The sequence below is a fragment of the Bos taurus genome, chromosome 10 (genome assembly GCF_002263795.3).
Source record: "Bos taurus isolate L1 Dominette 01449 registration number 42190680 breed Hereford chromosome 10, ARS-UCD2.0, whole genome shotgun sequence".
Classification (NCBI taxonomy): Eukaryota; Metazoa; Chordata; class Mammalia; order Artiodactyla; family Bovidae; genus Bos; species Bos taurus.
The window spans coordinates 45,014,411-45,032,891 of NC_037337.1; the positions used below are offsets into that span (position 1 = coordinate 45,014,411).

Below are 18,481 nucleotides of genomic sequence, written 5' to 3' on the forward strand. Positions count from 1 at the left end.
TGGTGCTTCCTCTTCTCCAAATGGGAGGGGGTGCTGGTCTTCTGGGACACTGCACTGGGGTAGTTCCTCCTCATCCTACCAGCTCATGGTCTAGGAAGTCTAGAATGATCTTACACATCACACTGAAACAATTCTGCTTCCCAAAGGCACCACAAGAAAATAATACCCACCCTACTTTCCGCATAGAGATAAAGCTGTGTCTGACGTTCAGAGGACATAATGATTGTGAAAATACTCTGAAAATTAAGAGGGACCATACAAATGTAAATATTGTTCAAGTTGCCTAGTCTCTGATGGAGCTGTATGAAGGAGAAAAACAGAATAAATGGAAGAGACACACATGTCAGATTATATAAACTACTCAGCTACTGAAAAAATCATCATTTTGATTGTATACATAGCTTTCCTCCCTTGATTTTCATCCTGCTTGTCTGTTTATGTTTGAAATAAAGGCATACCACATAGATAAAGTGAAGACACTGCAATTTAAAAGGAAGCCCAGTACTCTATAACCAGTACCTGGCTACTTCATTTACTTCTACAAAGAGAAAGTATAACCTCCAGAGCCCTCTTGAAAGGTCAGCTGGAAGGAGCATGGCATTGGATTCTGAAGCAAACACAGTGCTGTTTTTCCCCTATTTCCACAACTCCCTATCACTTGAGTAAAGAATGAACTGCTTGCGTGTAGTTCAGCTCCATAACCTCGCACACATAAGAATCCCCTTTCCGTTTTGACTAAACAAGATAGATTTGGTCTTTTCCAAATGCAGAACTGGTTGTCCTCTTTAATTCCGCCCTGCCCTCCTCCTCTAACAAACCACCTGTGGGAATTACTTTTCAGGGGAGCAAATGACCTTGAATCATAAAGGCAGAGTTTCAGTTGGGCTTCTGCTATTTACTATATGGCCGCGAGTAACACCTGTCCTGACCTCATTTTCCTCAGGCTATTTGAGTGGACTGTCTGGTATTTGTTAACTGCAAAACATTTACAATAGAAGGTGATATTATCATACTACTGTTAGCAAAGCAGAGTAGCCAAGACCTGCTGTTTTCTAAGACAGTTTGTAGACAGAGAAGGAAGCCATGCTTATTTGGAGAAATTAAATGACAGGGGAACAAATCAAGACGCCCATTTCCTTGAATGTCTCTTCAAAAAATGGTAGAATAGTTGTTAGTGGCTATGGTAGTCTCGTATCTGCTTCTGTTTTCAGTCTGTTGTGAGATACTGTTTTGGTTGAAGCATGTGAAGAAAGCCTAGCCTCACACAGAGAATTAGCTGGAAATGGGAGAGGAATTTCAGCAGCTTTTCAGATATGCTGATGATCTTTCACATTACACCAAACTGCCAAAATGATCGTTTCTCCTAAAAGACGATAACAATATGGAATCTGAAACTGTATCAGTGAACTTTTTGTACTCTATTACACTAAAATCCACTGATCTATCTTATGCTTTGAATAAATCTTTTACTCATGCATAGGGTAACAGTAATTCATTGAGCTAGGCAGAACTTTCAAATTTTGATACATTACATTATGCAATACCAAAATTCATTCCTATTGCCACCAAAATCACCAGAAAAGTGTCCAAATATAGAGAATTTGTGAAGTTAACTGTGGTAGATAAAAATATTCCAGATTTCTAATTTTCACTTAAAAGCTCAAATTGTATCATGGGCACAAATACTGATAATTAATTTCCTTAAAGGGATGAATTCACCTTTTTTTTTTTTTTAAGTATCTGCCAGATACTGAAGTCTGAAGAACCATAATTTGTTTGCCAAATTATTTTTCTTTTTGAACTAAAAATGGTGTTCCAGAAAAAAGGGGATTCTGTTCAGGATACGCAAGTGTTTTCTTCGGGGTGACCTTTCTCCTTTGACATTCAGCAGAACTGTTTTATGCATATTCCCATTTTGTTGCACAGAATATTAAAAGGAAATGAATTCAAGGTTCAAGATTTGATAAAACTAAGAATTTTACGACTTTATCAAGGGCATTCTTAGGTGAAATTGATTTTTTTTTTAATTATTGCAAATGTATGATGGTGGAGAATACACTGACTTCTAGTAGTTTGATTCATGCTGAGGCCCTATCAGTTTTAACTGCCATTGTTTCTGCACCATTGGTGCTGGTAACAGCCCAGGGGAAAAGGTAAATAATGTCTTGGTATTAATCTGACAATAGTTTACTTCATGGCTGCCTGAAAGTGTTAGTGACCTTCAGAAATCTGAAGAACCACACTATGAGAATCAGTTAGGCAGACAACCTTCCTGCCTCAGAGATTGCACTGTGTTCAGTTCAGTTCAATTCAGTCGCTCAGTCGTGTCCGACTCTTTGCGACCCCATGAATTGCAGCACGCCAGGCCTCCCTGTCCATCACCAACTCCCGGAGTTCACTCAGACTCACGTCCATCGAGTCAGTGATGCCATCCAGCCATCTCATCCTCTGTCGTCCCCTTTTCCTCCTGCCCCGAATCCCTCCCAGCATCAGAGTCTTTTCCAATGAGTCAACTCATCGCATGAGGTGGCCAAAGTACTGGAGTTTCAGCTTTAGCATCATTCCTTCCAAAGAAATCCCAGGGCTGATCTCCTTTAGAATGGACTGGTTGGATCTCCTTGCAGTCCAAGGGACTCTCAAGAGTCTTCTCCAACACCACAGTTCAAAAGCATCAATTCTTCGGGGCTCAGCCTTCCTCACAGTCCAACTGTCACATCCATACATGACCACAGGAAAAACCATAGCCTTGACTAGACGGACCTCTGTTGGCAAAGTAATGTCTCTGCTTTTGAATATGCTGTCTAGGTTGGTCATAACTTTCCTTCCAAGAAGTAAGCGTCTTTTAATTTCATGGCTGAAATCACCATCTGCAGTGTGTAATTTCCTCTAAAACGTCTCTTGAGAGAGTGTGAAGCAGAGATAGAGAGAAAACTAAAGAACCAGGGAGGCCTGGTACATCAGTACACAGTCTTCTGAGGAAAACTTATGCTCTTCTGCCCCCTCGTGGTAGACCATCAACAATGCAGCCGATTACACAGCAGGACTACTCTATGTAAGCAAAGGACTACGGTTTCCTTGTTGATGTGTTGATGTGGCAGAGGCATTATTTTACAGCTACACTTTCTACATTCACATTCAAGATCTAACTGTGCTTGAAACGGAATGTTTAAAAATCCCTTTTAAAATCGCATCAAAAATACTTAGGAATAAACCTGACCAAGGATGAGAAAGGCTTATATGCTGATAAGTATAAAACATTAATAAAGAAAACTGAAGATGACTCAAAGAAAAGGAAAGATATCCCATGCTCCTGAATTGGAAGAATTAATATTGTTAAAATGGCCATACTATCCAAAGCAACCTACAGATTCAATGCAATTCCTATCAAATTATCCATAACACCGTCCAAAGAACTTGAACAAATAGTCCCAAAGTTTACATGGAACTATAAAAGACCCAGAATAGCCAAAGCAATTCTTAAGAAGAAGAACAAAACAGAAAGCATAACGCTTCCAGTCTTCAGACAATATTACAAAGCTACAGTGATCAAATCTGATATTGGCACAAAAACAGACATATGGATCAATGGACATGAAAAGATGCTCAACATTGCTAATTATTGGACAAGTGCAAATAAATACTACAATGATGAACCACCTCACACCAACCTGAACGGCCATAATTAAAAGTCTATAAACAAGAAATGCTGGAGAGGGTGTGGAGAAAAGAAAACCCTCCTACATTGTTGGTGGGAATGTAAATTGGTGTGGCCACTATGGAAAACAGTACAGAGGTTCCTCAAAAAACTAAAAAGAGAGTTGACATATGGTCCAGCAATCCCACTCCTGGGCATATATCTAGACAAAACTATAATTCAAAGAGATACATGGACCCCTATGTTCATAGCATTACTATTTATGATAGCCAAGACATGGAAGGAACCTAAATGTCCATCAACAGATAAATGGATAAAGAAGATTGGTACATACATATACAATTAAATACTACTCAGTCATAAAAAAAGAATGAAATAATGCCATTTTCAGCAACATGGATGCAACTATCATCATACTAAGTGAATTAAGTCAGAAAGAGAAAAATACCCTATGATGTCATTTATATGTGGACTCTAAAATATGGCACAAATGAACACATCTACGAAACAGAACCGGACTCACAGACGTAGAGAACACACTCAGTTCAGTTCAGTCGCTCAGTCGTGTCCGACTCTTTGTGACCCCGTGAATCGCAGCACACCAGGCCTCCCTGTCCATCACCAACTCCCGGAATTCACTCAGACTCATGTCCATCGAGTCAGTGATGCCATCCAGCCATCTCATCCTCTGTCCTCCCCTTCTCCTCCTGCCCCCAATCCCTCCCAGCATCAGAGTCTTCCAATGAGTCAACTCTTCACATGAGGTGGCCAAAGTACTGGAGTTTCAGCTTTAGCATCATTCCATGCTAAAGAACAGACTAGTGGTTCCCAAAGGGGAGAGGGGGAAAGGACTGGCAGTTCAGGGTAAGCAGATGCAAACTATTCTATATCGGATGGATAAACAAGCACCTACTGTATAGCACAGGGAACTATATTCAATCCTCGTGATAAACCACAATCAAAAAGAATATATATATATGTATATATATATATACATATATATATAACTGAATCACTTTGCTATACAGCAGAAATTAACAATGTAAATAAATTTTACTTCAATAAAATAAAATGTTTTAAAATATTTAAAAAAGGATCTAAATGTGTTTAATCTTTTAGCGACTAGAATGCAGGAGAATAAGTTGCCATCATGATAAAGGCTGAGGATAGGGTCTCTGGTGAAGATAACCAATGCCTGCTTAATTCTCAGGGGCATTCTTGCCACCCCTTTTCTCCCAGTGTTCTGAGGCTTGGCTCTCTGTGTCAGTGAAAACCTTTGCTACCCTCCATTGAGGAACAAACTATAATCCCAGAGTTTTTCACTTTTCTATAAACCAAGCTTAAAAAATGAGTTCTAAGGGTCTTCATGTATAAAGGGGAGGTTGACCAGGTTTCAAAGACTGCCCTCTATGCTGCATTCTATTTCCACTGAGATCTCATCAGTTCAGTTCAGTCACTCAGTAGTGTCCGACTCTTTGTGACCCCATGGACTGCAGCACGCCAGGCCTCCCTGTCCATCACCAACTCCCAGAGTTTACTCAGACTCATGTCCATTGAGTAGGTGATGCCATCCAACCATCTCATCCTCTGTCGTCCCCTTCTCCTCCTGCCTTCAATCTTTCCCAGCATCAGAGTCTTTTCCAATGAGTCAGCTCTTCGCATCACGTGGCCAAATTATTGGAGTTTCAGCTTCAACATCAGTCCCTCCAATGAACACTCAGGACTGATTTCCTTTAGGATGGACTGGTTGGATCTCCTTGCAGCCCAAGGGACACTCAAGAGTCTTCTCCAACACCACAGTTCAGAAGCATCAATTCTTCAGCACTGAGCTTTCTTTATAGTTCAACTCTCACAACCATACATGAGTACTGGAAAAACCATAGCCTTGACAAGACGGACCTTTGTTGACAAAGTAATGTCTCTGCTTTTTAATATGTGTCTAGGTTGGTGGGCTGCTGTCTATGGGGTCGCACAGAGTCCGACACGACTGAAGCGACTTAGCAGCAGCAGCAGGTTGGTCATAACTTTTCTTCCAAGGAGTAAGCGTCTTTTAATTTCATGGCTGCAGTCACCATCTGCAGTGATTCTGGAGCCCACAAAAATAAAGTCTGCCACTGTTTCCACTGTTTCTCCATCTATCTGCCATGAAGTGATGGGATCGGATGCCATGATCTTTGTTTTCTGAATGTTGAGTTTTAAGCCAACTTTTTCACTCTCCTCTTTCACTTTCATCAAGAGGCTTTTTAGTTCTTCTTCACTTTCTGCCATAAGGGCGATGTCATCTGCATATCTGAGGTTACTGATATTTCTCCCAGCAATCTTGATTCCCGCTTATGCTTCCTCCAGCCCAGCGTTTCTCATGATGTACTCTGCATATAAATTAAATAAGCATGGTGACACTATACAGCCTTGACATACTCCTTTCCCAATTTGGAACCAGACTGTTGTTCCACGTCCAGTTCTAACTGTTGCTTCCTGACCTGCATACAGGTTTCTCAAGAGGCAGGTCAGGTGGTCTGGCATTCCCATCTCTTTCAGAATTTTCCACAGTTTATTGTGATCCACACAGTCAAAGGCTGTGCCATAGTCAATAAAGCAAAAACAGATGTTTTTCTGGAACTCTCTTGCTTTTTCGATGATCCAGTGGATGCTGGCAATTTGATTTCTGGTTCCTCTGCCTTTTCTAAAAACCAGCGTGAACATTTGGAAGTTCACGGTTCACATACTGCTGAAGCCTGGCTTGGAGAATTTTGAGCATTACTTTACTAGCATGTGAGATGAGTGCAATTGTGCGGTAGTTTGAGCATTCTTTGGCATTGCCTTTCTTTGGGATTGGAATGAACACTGACTTTTTCCAGGTCTGTGGCCCCTGCTGAGTTTTCCAAATTTGCTGGCATATTGAGTGCAGCACTTTCACAGCATCATCTTTTAGGATTTGAAATAGCTCAACTGGAATTCCATCACCTACACTAGCTTTGTTCATAGTGATACTTCCTAAGGCCCACTTGACTGAGATCTCATAGAGGCAGACAAAATCTCCACACAGAGGCTCTAACTCGGCCCTCTCTACACTTCGGGACAGAGTTGCAGATTTGGATATTTGAGAGAATTCTGAAGGCCAAGGTTACGGGAGACATCCATGTATCACAAAAGACATGCATGTATCACAAGAGTTGGTGCCCCAGTGGAGACCTGAGGGGAAAAGACGAGCAGGGAAGGGAACAGGACCCAGGGCTGGTGGCTCCTGAGACAGATAGAGAAGCAGAGTCCGAGGTTTCTAACCCTCTCCCTCTCCTTTACCCCCTTGCCCAGATCTCCCATGGTGAGGCGAGAGCTACAGCCAGCCATGCCTCCAGGGCGTAGGCGAGCTGCCGTCCATGTAGTTTAGAAAAAGGGAAGAACAGTCCAGGGGTTGGGTGCTGGTGGCTTTGCTCTGCGAGCTCCAGGAAGCCATTTCTGTGAGGTTATCCACTGCCAACAAGGAACATAGAAGGAGGTGGAAACCCAGAACTCTGCCAGGCTGAGCTGAGGGAAGACGGACTGACTAACGAGGGGGAGAAAAGAGACACCTGGAGTCCTTTCTCACAAGCCTTGAATTCATCTCACTGGATTTTACAACAGCGTCAAAGGCAGAGGGTGGGGTCAGGGCCACCCCTTCTCCTTTTTCATGCCATCTCCAGGTGGTCCCCACGTATTCTCTCATGACCGCATCTGGTTCCAGGTCCACCTGGAAATGCTCCAGCGAACAACCAGCCCTTCCCTCCACCAGCCACCTTCTCGCCAGCCTCCTGGACCAGCCTCCACAGCTCCTCAGCCTCTGCAGCGCCCCCTTGTGGCGCTCCCTCCTCTCACCCGTCAGATCCGGCTTGAAATGTTCACGACCAGGCCACCCTGAATGCTCCGGGCAGCATGCCCTTACTGGACTTCTACATGTATCACTCTGCCATGTTGGTCTGTCTCTGCCAAACTGAAAGCACTGTGGGGTGAGGACTCTGTCCACATTCCTGTTGTATTCCCGGTGCTCAGCAGTGTCCCGGTGCCTGACAGCAGGCAAACCATGAAACCTTAGAGGGTTCCAGGCTCCACCTATGATGGTGAACTCTTAGATCACCTGAGGTTACATTCTGCTGAGGAATTCTTCTCTTGCTTCAAGACATAGCTCAACATTTTGACTCCCTAAAGTCTTCCTTCCCTGACGTACCATCCTACTAATACTTGACCCTTCCTCTGTAGCTGTCACCCCACTATTAGGGCTGATGGTTGCATACATCCAACTGGCTTGGAAGAAATTCCGTTCACTCTATATGTATCTTCCCCAATGGAGCTGAAGTTCCTTGAAAACAAAGGCCACCCCCAGCCCTATTCCTTCATAGTTACTTTGCATAGAATTCACTGCAAAATATGCATTAATTCCATGTCTCCCAGGAAAGAAAACCAAGGCTTTTTCTCAGAAACAAGGACACTGGTGTGACTGGCAGGGGCAGGGATTTAGCAGGTTGAACTTCAGTGATGTAATATGAAGCACCATAGGGGTTGTAATTTTCAAAAAGGATTTGACTCACAGAAGATGTTTAAAGTGAATTTTGCTAAATTTATCTTTCCACTGACTTTCATCATAATATAAAAGATGCATTCAGATGGAAAACATTCTTACCTCAAGATGAAGAGGAGGCTTGGTGTAGTAGAAAACGCACCAGTTTTACAATCAGAGAGATGTGAGTTTGAATTTCACCTCATTCCTTATTCCTTGAATAAATCACTTAAGCTAGTAATTGTTGTCAGGCTGGCAGAGAGATCAGGTATAGGTGGAATACTGATGACGATGATGAAAGTAGTTATTATTATAATCTGTCAACAGTGAAGACGAAAATGTTCTATAAGTAATAAAACACAAAATTAGAGTATACCCAGAATTTAGAGCTATATTTAGATAGCATTTGGCACCCCACTCCAGTACTCTTGCCATGGAAAATCCCATGGATGGAGGAGCCTGGAAGGCTGCAGTCCATGGGGTCGCTGAGGGTCGGACAGGACTGCGCGACTTCACTTTCACTTTTCACTTCCATGCATTGGAGAAGGAAATGGCAACCCACTCCAGTGTTCTTGCCTGGAGAATCCCAGAGATGGGAGAGCCTGGTGGGCTGCCGTCTATGGGGTCGCACAGAGTCGGACACGACTGAAGTGACTTAGTAGTAGTAGTAGTAGTATAACTAGTATACCTGGAGTATTCTTTCAATTACAAAGATGAAAACAAATTCAAAAAGGTTAAGCTAAAAGCAGAATTATTAAATCACAAGTCGGGGCATTCAGGTGTGTGTCTAGTTTCAGGCACATCTGAACCCAGAATTTCAGTGATCTCCTGGGAGCTCCAACTGGCTCTCCATGCCTTGAGTACACTTTAGCCATAGCATGGGTCCCATGAGTTGAGTCAATCCAGAAGGAAACAGAAATGAGTGGCCTGGGATGAGAAGGAACCAGGTCAGAACCCCATAGCACAGGGAAGGGCCATTTCCCAAAGCAAAACTGGGTGGTTTTACCAGAGGAAGAGAGTAAATGCTTCCCAGGCAAAATTAATTGCCTGGTTGATACACTACAAGCAATCTGAATTAATTGTGCTTCAGTTGCTCCCAACTACTTTGTAAATATTGCTTCATTTAATCCCTTCACAGTGTAATGACATATGTGGTGCTATTCCCATCTTACAGTCATAGAACAGTGCTGGTGTAGTCACTAAGTCATGTCCAACTCTTGCAACCCCATGGACTGAAGCCCACTAGGCTCCTCTGTCCATGGAATTTTCCAGGCAGGAATACTGGAGTGGGTTGCCATTTCCTTCTCCAGGGTATCTTCCTGACCCAGGGATCGAACCTGGGTCTCCTGCACTGGCAGGTGGATTCTTTACTGCCGGAGCCACCAGGGAAGCTTATTTCACAGTCATATAAGGGTAATTGATAAAAGTAGTTCATAGTCACTTATATTAACTATATATTAACTTATACCATCATAGCATTTGTCTTGCTCGAAAACTGTTCGACATTATGATGAAAGTCAGTATGCCCAAAGCATGCCCAAAATATTCTACCTTCCTATCCTCCAAGATCTTGGAGCTTACCAACTCCTTGATGCCCTTCTTAACAAATACATCATTTATTTGAATTATGGTTATAATGACAAACATGTATTGAATTTACTATGTACAAGTGCTGTGCTAACAGCTTTACATAGATTATCTCCTTTCATTCTCCCCACTCTCTTATGAGGAAGGCACTGTTATCTCCTTGATTCAGATGAAGACAAAGAGGTACAGAAAAGTGAAGTCACTTGTCCAAGTGAATGGGGTCAGGATTCTAATGAGGGCTTCCCATACAAGAGCTTGCCCTCTTGACCACTACCAGGCCTGTAAGCGACCCCGAGCACATTATACCATTTACAACACATTGCATGTACTTCTTTATATAGCTAGCATAGTCACTGAGCAAGGCAGCTGCAATGGTAGTATAAGTTAAGACAAACAATATAAGAGATGGTGAACTACTTTATCACTTCCCCTTTTATGACTGCAAAACAGGAATTATAAAGCCAGGTATCACATCGTGTTGTGGAAGGATTAAATGAGGCAATATTTGTAAAGTAGTTGGGATAGTGCCTGATACACAGTAAGTTATCGTTATTGGTAGCGGTAGTATCATCACCATCATCAAGCTAATCACTTCTGCTTGAGCCCAGCTGTCCTGGGGATGGGAGACCTGGATAAGAAGGGATGCCTGTGTAGACTGAGTCTCTCTTGGATCTATGACAAGAGAGAAAAGAGGAAAACATCTGGTTTCCCTCTTTTGTTTCTTAAGAGAAGGTTCAAAATAGGCTAAAGACCTAAATGTTAAGACCAGAAACCATACAACTCCCAGAATAAAACATAGATGGAACATTCTTTGTTAATAATGGCTATCGTAAAAAAAAAAAAAACACACACAAATAACAAACGTTGCCAAGGATATGGAAAAACAGGAACCTCATGCACTATTGGTAGGAATGTAAACGGTGCAGCCACTGTCGAAACAGTACAGAGATTTCTCAGAACACTAAAAATGGAACCACCATATAACTCCGCAGTTATATATATACCTTGGATATATATCTGAAGAAAATGAAAACACTAATTTGAAAAGACACATGCATTCCAATGTTCATGGCAGCATTATTTACAATAGTAGAGATATAAAAACAACCTATTATGTGCAATAGCAAAGATATGATACCACTTATATGTGGAATCTAAAAAATTAATTAGTGAATATAACAAAAAAGAAACAGATTCACAGAATTACAAAACAAACTAGAGGTTACTAGTGGAGAGAAATAAGATAGAGGTAGGGCATTAAGTGGTACCAACTACTATTAAATTATAGGGATATAGTGTAGAACACAGGAAATACAGCCAATATTTTATAATAACTATAAATAGATTTTAACCTTTAAAATTGTGAATCTTTATGTTGTACACTTGAAACTTATAAATCAACTAGACCTCAATAAATATATACATATATATTCCCCTACCATTCAGAGGGACTTCACAGGTGGCTCAGTGGGTAAAATATCTGCCTGCAATGCAAGAGATACAGGAGACTCAGATTCAATCCCTGGGTTGGGAAGATCCCCTGGAGGAGGGCATACCAACTCACTCCAGTACTCTTGCCTGGAGAATCCCATAGACAGAGGAGCCTGGTGGGCTACAGTCCACAGAGTCACATAAAGTCCAACAAGGCTGAAGCGACTTAGCACACATGTACCATTCAGAGACAAAAACCGGGCCAGGACACAACCAAGGAAACCAGCATTCTAAGACACGGAGAAGATCGTGCAAGACACAGCTAATGTGAAAGCCAGGCTTTGAATCCAGGATTCCTAAGTCCTAAGCCCAGTGCTGCATCCCCAGAGGGTCATAAAAGGGGGCCTTTCTATGGCTGGCCCTGTCTCCTACCACCACCTCCCCAAACGTCACAGTTTGTCTTTCTACCATCAGGCAAGTAGCCCAACTATTCCTGACGCCATCTGCTCTACATGACAGGAAAACAGGCCTGAGTCTTCACCCAGAAGGCTACAGTTCTGCCCATACCATTTGCTGGCCCTGATCAGAACGGACAGCAAAAGACAGAGCTGTTTGTGGGCAGAGCCTTCTAGTTTTCATCTGCTGAAATAAAATCTTGAATCTCAGCAGAACGTTTTCATAGGGAACATTCCTATACTTTGCTGGGCACACTTTGAGATGCAATTGCTAGGCTTTAGTGATGAAAACTAAAGCACATTCTTTATGGAATTCCCAAGGCAGGGAATTCAGAGACTACTGCCAACAGGAAGTTCAATGGGTCCCATCAGTCATTGCCCATCTCGTTTCATTTCTAAGACCTATGGGAGTTGACAGACCAATCCTCAATTCTCCCTTCACCTCTCCTGCTTCATATCCTGGACACTCAGTTGCTAACTGTTCCTTATATGATCTATACTGTTTTGTTAATCTTTCAGCAATGTCCTTCCAAGTTTTTATTTATTTATTCCCTTGTGGAAATGAAAGAGCAAGTGCCAATCCCCTGCTAATGGATAGATAAGCCTGAAATACTAGCTAGAGCCACTAAAAATTCCCTACTCTCTCTCAGGTCCTCTGCAGCTAATGAGGAGAGGAGTCAGTCTAGAAAATGAGCCTTTGAACCTGAGTCTTAAAAGCAGAGATGCTGTTGTTCAGTCGTTGTGTCCGACTCTTTGTGACCTCGTGGACTGCAGCACACCGGGCTCCTCTGCCTTCACTAATTCCCAATTTGCTCAAATTCATGTCCATTGAGTAGGTGATACTATCTAACCATCTCATCCTCTGTTGCCCTCTTCTCCTTTTGTCTTCAGTCTTTCCCAGCAGCAGGGTCTTTTCCAATGAATCAGCTCTTCAAATCAGATGGCCAGAGTATTGGAGCTTCAGTATCAGTCTTTCACGGTTGATTTCCTTTAGGACTGATTTGTTTGAGAAATATGTTGATGGCCTAAAGGAAGGGAGGGAGAACTCAGCAGGGTTCCAGCACCCAGGATGAAGTACCCAACTACTGCTCATAACTTGGCCCTTTGGTCAAGCCTTAGAGATGGATATTGGTAGAGGATTTCTATTTAAAAGAATGCACTCTGTGTCTTACCTCTTGTAATTAGACCAGCAGAGACTTTCCTCTTTAATCTTAAAGGTATTTCTCTAAGCCACTTCCTTGAAGTGACAAGCTTTCCCAACTCCTGAGTCATATAAGCTTCAAACATAATACACTGGACTAGTATTAGTGAACACCAAGATTATCTGTTCACCCTTCTCAGAGGTCTCTCTACTTCCTTTAACATTAGGTCCTTAAAGTAGTGAATTCCTGTTTTGCCCATCCCTGTCCCCTCACAACATCATGGATAGCATCATGGACTCAATAGACATGACTCTGAGGAAACTCCAGGAGATAGTAAAAGACAGGGAAGCCTGGCATGCTGCAGTCCATGGGGTTGCAAAGAGTCTGACATCACTGAGAGACTGAACAACAATGGCCTCCCTGACTCTTCTCTCACCCATTCATTTTTGGAGTGGAAAACATAATGAAACAGAGACCACAGTTCTGAGGTCCAGCTCTGGATCTACTACCAATTAACTGTGTCCATAGGTTTCAGTTTCTCATCAGTGATATGAGAGGTGGGTCAACGTCATCTCTAAGACCCCTTTAACTCATGGTCAGGAGGTCTCATCACTTTACCCACCCTGGGAATCAGGAGCAGTTAGGGCAGTGTTCCAACAGACCTTGGCTAAAGGAGAATGGAATTTTGTGGCTGAAGATCTCTCAGTGGAGGGAACGGTAAAACTAGAAGAGCATTTTACTGAAGGGTATAAAAGCTCTTTTAGGTGCTTAGAAACCATAAGAGTCTACAGTTAATCAAAGGAGCTGTGGGTCCCAGAGAAAAACTTACCCTAGCTTTGTTAACAGTGGTGCAGTGGTGGAAGCAGTCAGAACAGCTGAGCAAACATGACAATCATTTCCAAAGTTGGCAAGATAATAATTTGTAATAAGGATACAGCTCACACCCCTTGGATCTCTGTGGGTAGAATCTATGCCTAAGAATTTGATCCTGGGTTATATTAAAGAATAACTGTAGTTTCAAAGATTCTGCCAGTTCTTTGTATTTTTTTCCATGATAAAGTCATAGAGCAAATAATTCCTTATTTAGCTAAGCCCAAAATAAATTCTTGTATGTGCAAAGTCAGAACAAAATCACATTTCAAATGGTGGGAGAGAGCTACAATGCTTTACATGAATTTGAAAGTACTTCTTAAACTGGATAGAAAGATAAAGGGAGAAATTCCAATGACATGAAGAAGAGAGTAGACAGGATCAAAGTAATATTTTGTGGAGCAGGGAAGGTAAATTGGTAAAACATATCTTGCAGTACTTATGTCTGATATTCAATGGTTGTTTCCTTTCTTGACCTGCAATTAACTTGCATTATCTCATTATTTTTGAAAATGGTTATAACAGGCCATTGTCTATTGTGATTGGAACTTTTCAGAAGTGAAGAAGGGTGGTTCCCTTCTTGGGAACCTTCCCTGGGGAATCAGTTCAGTTCAGTCGCTTAGTCATGTCCGACTCTTTGCGACCCCATGAATCGCAGCATGCCAGGCCTCCCTGTCTGTCACCAACTCCCGGAGTTCACTCAGACTCACATCCATCGAGTCAGTGGTGCCATCCAGCCATCTCATCCTCTGTCGTCCCCTTCTCCTCCTGCCCGCGATCCCTCAGGATTATGAATAAAAAATAGTCAAGACTTAGGAATTAAAAGGACGGTGAGGTTCAAGATACAGAAGAAAGAGAAAAACTAGTAGAAAAGTTTCCTGAGGGGATGCAGACATTAGATTCCATGGTATTAAAGTATTTGGGCACTCTATCTGGGTACACCATTTTTCAGACTTTTCCATTATTATCTGCCCCTCCCTACCCCTTAGTTAGAATGTCTGTCTTATGTCCCAGTCTCCCAAAAACAATTTTCTGTGCTCCACATGCTGTCAACCAGCTAAAAAGAAAGTATCCAGGACACGTTGTGCGATATGGTAGCTACTGGCTTCAGGCGGCTAACTGAGCATCTGAAATGCAGCTGGTCTGAACCGAGGTGTGTCCTAAGTGTAAAATGCATACCAAATTGTGAAATTTTGTATGAAAAAGAGTATAAAATATCTCATTATGAATATATTGATAAATGCTGAAATGATAATGTTTGGGGTATACTGGTTTAAAGTATATTATTGAAATTAATTTCATCCATTTCTTTTTACCTTTTTAAATGGAGCTACTAGAAAATTCAAATTTTTCGATACAAATTTCTACCAAGAAGCAGTAGTCTAGACTAGTCTAGTACTAGTAGTCCAGTACTAGTCATGATAGTAGTTGTGTCTGATTAATGTTAGATGTGCTTTGTGCTTAGTCAATTAGTCATGTCCGACTCTTTGCGACCCCACCCGGCTCCTCTGTCCATGAAAATTTTCCAGGCAAGAATACTGGAGTGGGTTGCCATGCCCTCCTCCAGGGAATCTTCCCAACCAAGGGATCGAACCCAGGTCTCCTGCATTGCAGGCGGATTCTTTACCATCTGAGCCACTAGTGCTTCATTGTATGCAACTATATATAGCAAAATAGAAACAGACTCACAGACATAAAAAGCAAAAGTAGCAGTTACCAGTAGAGAGAGGGAAGGACAGAAGGGCAGGATAAGGGTAGAATTTTCAAAACTGGCCTTAAGAAGACAACACTTTATAATTTTGAACCTGTAAAGGCAAGAAGACCCCAGGTGGTGCAGTTGGTAAAGAATTTGCCTGCCAGTGCAAGAGACTTGGGTTCGATCCTTGGGTCAGGAAGATCCCCTGGGGAAAGAAATGACAAACCACTCCAGTATTCTTGCCTGGAAAATCCTATGGACAGAGGAGCCTGGAAGGCTACAGTCTATGGGGTTGCAAAGGATCAAACGTGATTGAGAACACACAGCACACAAGAAGATGGTACTTCAGCCTAAATTCTAAGCCACCTCTTGGAGAGTTACTCATTTTGCTTCCCCGGTGGCTCAGTTAGCAAAGAATCCACCTGCACTGCATGAGACCTCCTACAATGCAGGAGACCCAGGTTCAATCCCTGGGTCAGGAAGATCCCTTGGTGAAGGGAATGGCAGCCCACTCCTGGAGAATCCCATGGACAAAGGAGCCTGGCAGGCTACAGTCCATGGCATTGCAAAGACCTGGACATGACTGAGTGACTAACACTTTTGGTTGCAGAGCACAGGCTTTAGGCGCAGGGGCTCAGGAGTTGTGGCTCACAGGCTCTAGAGTGTGGGCTTAGTAGCTGTGGTGCTCAGGCCTAGTTCTCTGTGGCATGGCATGTGGGATCCTCCTTGACCAGGTATCAAACCTGGTCTCCTGCACAGGCAGGTGGATTCTCGACCACCGGACCACCAGAGAAGTTCCCATGTAGTAACTCTTTTAAGCTCTCAGATGAGGAACTTGCTGACTCTCAACCAGTAAAGGGCAGAGCCAAGACAAAACATTTGGCTTTTGAAGCTTTAGACTATACTGCTTCCTGATCAGGGCTTCCTAGGTGACACTAGAGGTAAAGAACTTACCTGCCAATGCAGGAGACACGGGTTCAATCCTTGGGTGGGGAGGATTCTAGAGGAGGGCATGGCAACCCACTCCAGTATCCTTGCCTGGAGAATCCCATGGACAGAGGAGCCTGGTGGGCCACGTACAGTCCATTGGAGTCACAAAGAGTCAGACACGACTGAAGCGACTTAGCATGCATGCTTCCTGACCAACTTTTCTTAGCACATTCTACTGCAACACCATTTTTAGGTACAAGCTAGCATTCTAGTACATGGCTAAATAATAATTTACTTAATAAATCTATAAGTGGGCATTTTGACTATTTCTATTTTTCCTCTATTAAGCACTGCTGAGCTGAACCTAATTATAGCCTATCTTTGAGCCATCTGATGATTTCCTTGAATTAACAATGTGCATTTTCACAACAGCCACTTAGAACTGTGAGAATGGGTAACACTACCCACCCTCCTGCCTTTAGAGCAGGCCTCAAGGCTGCAGTTCCATCTTGCTTTGACATTTCTCCACTAGCACCTACCAAGGTGTTAAATTTCCTGTCTTGAGGTTTCTCATCTGGTCCCCTTAAATAACCCACAAAGCTCCACGCTTTGGGGCTCCCTACTAAACAACACACACATACACACAGCCATGTGTCTGAGGTCCACAAACTTCTAGTATAGCAGTGGGGGAGTTTGGGGTAACAAAGTAGGTAAATTATAGGTTCGTATCACTGATGCTGGCTTGAAGCAGTTCTGTTTTCCTGACACTTCTAGTCTTATCTCCCTCAGATAATTTTCCATTTCCTGCCCTTAGACTGATACTGTCCTTTCTCTTAGTTTGAACCACAAAGACCTGCCAATATTCAACCACTTAACCTACGAAGACAGAAATTTTACCCGGTTCCACCTAACAAGGCTGAGGTGTTATTTACCCACTGGAGAACACAGCAACCATCTGTCATGTTGGGAAGCTGTTCAAAACCTATGCAAACCCTTCCTATATTGGGGGAAATCTCCATCTTTTAAATCCTGGTGTCCCTAGTGTCATGCCAGAAACTCACTTTCTCAGATTTAGTTAAGATTAAAATATATGAATGTGACCCAGTTCCCTCCAGTCAGATGCAAGATTTTTGATGCAGCCCAGAGAACAACAGGAATAGCCATTCTGCCTTTGATGAGAGGCAGGGACTGGAAGGGGCAGAAAGCTCTAGGGAAATTTCAAGGTTTTGGCCAGGGTAATGGTTATATGGTAGACCATATAACCACTTGCACCTTCTGCATGTGTGTTATTCTTTATTTTTTAAACAATGTTTTAAAAACTCAATTGTGGCAAAAAAATATGGGAGAGACATGGAGCTTCCCAAAGGAGGAAGACAGAGGTCTTGATATCTTGGTATCAGCCATGTGAGCTGAAAGCTCATTGTGCTCCAAGGGAGCAGTTCTCCAGGCAATTTGGGCATAGTTCTTGACACACAGCCTCCAAGACTGTTTCTCTGGCTGTCCTAATGTTCTAGGAGTGTTCTACCATATATCCTTTAATAAATTCTCTTCCTGCTCTCACTGACTAGAGAAGACTCTCCTTTTTGACTAAGAGCTCTGGCTGCTACAAGGAAATTCAGGTTCTTTTCAGGCCCGATCTTGACTTGACACTAAAAACACAGTCCTCAGGGCCACTGGAACGCTGGCTTAGTGGTCCCTCCAGACTCTAGAGATTCCTCTGTTTTACAGTCGGAGCATACAGGGTTGAAACTATACATAGCATGCTTTGCTGCTTTTGAAACCATGGGTCATCATTAGTTAAATCCATTTCACCTGTAATCTGCCTACACTAGTCAAGTTTGTTTTAACTGTGGCTACATAAGACTTGCATTTCCTCCAAGCACCAACAAGCCTGAACAATCTGAAGTTTGAGTTGTTTTCCAAGAACTTGGAGTCAATTGTGTCTAGTTGCAGTTGAGCCGATTAAGACTGGATAGGACCACTGACCCTCCAACTGGGCATGCGCAAGTGTCTATTCAGTGACCTCTTGACATCAGAGGGATGAAAACTCCACCCTCACATCATGCTAAGTGCCTCCGTTTTGAACAGGTGTAGCTTAGTTACACCTGCACAGAATGACAGTTACCACACCTTTATCCAGTTACCTTTCCACACACTCCCCATGCCTCAGACCACTCTGTTTCT

General features: G+C 42.7%; 1 long non-coding RNA gene across 1 annotated transcript in view; it reads right to left on the reverse strand.

Annotated features, from left to right (window-relative positions):
- The window catches only part of LOC104973145 (uncharacterized), a 194,747-nt gene that overhangs the window by 51,272 nt on the left and 124,994 nt on the right, over positions 1 to 18,481 (reverse strand). The window contains exon 5 of the long non-coding RNA XR_009496090.1: positions 8,310 to 8,503. This is a non-coding gene — a long non-coding RNA (uncharacterized lncRNA). The remainder of the gene's footprint in view (positions 1 to 8,309; positions 8,504 to 18,481) is intronic.